Below are 1,598 nucleotides of genomic sequence, written 5' to 3' on the forward strand. Positions count from 1 at the left end.
CATTGTTCAGGGTTCCAAGAAGCCGCCACCCGCTCTGGCATTCTGGTTGAACCCAGGAGCCGGGGCGGCTGGGTGTGGCGGGCCTAATGAGCAGGGTGTGCCCCCAGGAGTTGTTAGGAGGGGGTGGCAGCTGTGGGCAGTTCCCACCCACGGCCGATGGGCGGGCCGGCTTACACAACACTCACCTATGCGAGGGGCGCAGCATCCCCGCCTCGTGTTTATTTTTAAAAAACAAGCACTCCACTTTGGCGGTGGGGGTGGGGAATATTTCCAAATATTTAAAAAGACATCATGCTAACCCTTTTTTAAAATCCCCAGATCTATTGGGTGAGGAATGCGGACGCACGTTTGTAGGATTCTCACAACGAGGGTAGCGTGCCCAAACGTTAACTGGCTCCTCGTCTCCCTCAGCTAACCCCCGCCCCGTGATTTCCAAAAGGAAGAGACTTTTGCGATCACGGGGTCAGGGTGGCAGGTGGGCCTCACAGCCTGGCATTCTCCACGCCTCTGTCGGGACCTGCCTCCTGCCTCTGGCTCTGCGGGAACCAGAGGGGCCCGCAGCCTCCGCTGTCCTTTCCCGGGCAGGAGGGTGGCGTGTCCGGGCCTGCCTGGTTTTCGGGCATCGGGCTCCGATCTCTGACAGCTCATGGAGTTTTGGACCCAATCAGTTTTCCGAGTGATGCCCAAGTGGAATCAAGGCGCTGCCCACTCACCATTGGGACCGTTTCCCTGTCTGCGAGAAGCCGGCCTCCGCCTTTCGGCGGAGCGTCTTTGGGTCGGGATGTGAGGGTGGGTCTGTGGAGAGCATCGCTGAGGCACCTGTGTGTGCACTTGGGGCCTGGCGATCGGGGTCCTGCTGTGGCTGGGAGGTTCCGGTTCGGAGATTGGATTGTGGAACCAGAGGCCTCGGAGGGAAAGCCGGGGAAACACAGGGCAGGTGGGCCTGAGAAGAAACCTGCGATGGGAAGATGTGCTCCTGCTCCTCAGCGGGGTGCCTCTGGGTCCAGCAACCTGGAGTGAGATGTGGAAACACCAGACGGGGGGTGGGGCCCGGGACAGAGGCTGCTCCTCTAGAATCTCTTTTCGGTATCATAAGCGCCTTGGCCACAGCGAGGGCGTCTGCTAACACTCAGTCACTGCCTCCATCAAACGTTCTGCATTTCACGGTGGCAGGCTCTGGGGACCGAACGACCAGGCGATCCTGAGGGAGCTCTTGTCCATACAATTCCCGATCCAGCTCTAGCTCAGATCTCTCTTTCGAGCCCCAGGCCCAGTCCAGCTGCCCACGGCACCACTCAGGTAGTCTTTGAAGGGCTGCAGGGGACGCCGGTGCCTGTGCTGAAAATCCCGTCCCCTCCCCCAGTCCAGACACAGCGCCCCCTTCAGACTCCAGGACACGCTAAGCTCATTCCTCCACCTACCTTTGCAACACACTTAGAATCGCGAGGCTTACCTCTACTTTCCCGATGCATTTCTGAAAAATTAAAACCCCACCTTCCCTCTTCCAGGGAGCGTTTCTCGGCCACGCCCTTGGAATGTGTCTCCGTGGAAGGAGTGTCCGAATCCAGCAAGGGAAGGGGTTGTCGGGAAGAGGTTAA

Source organism: Myotis lucifugus, unplaced genomic scaffold (assembly GCF_000147115.1).
Source record: "Myotis lucifugus unplaced genomic scaffold, Myoluc2.0 scaffold_285, whole genome shotgun sequence".
In the NCBI taxonomy this organism is placed as follows: Eukaryota; Metazoa; Chordata; class Mammalia; order Chiroptera; family Vespertilionidae; genus Myotis; species Myotis lucifugus.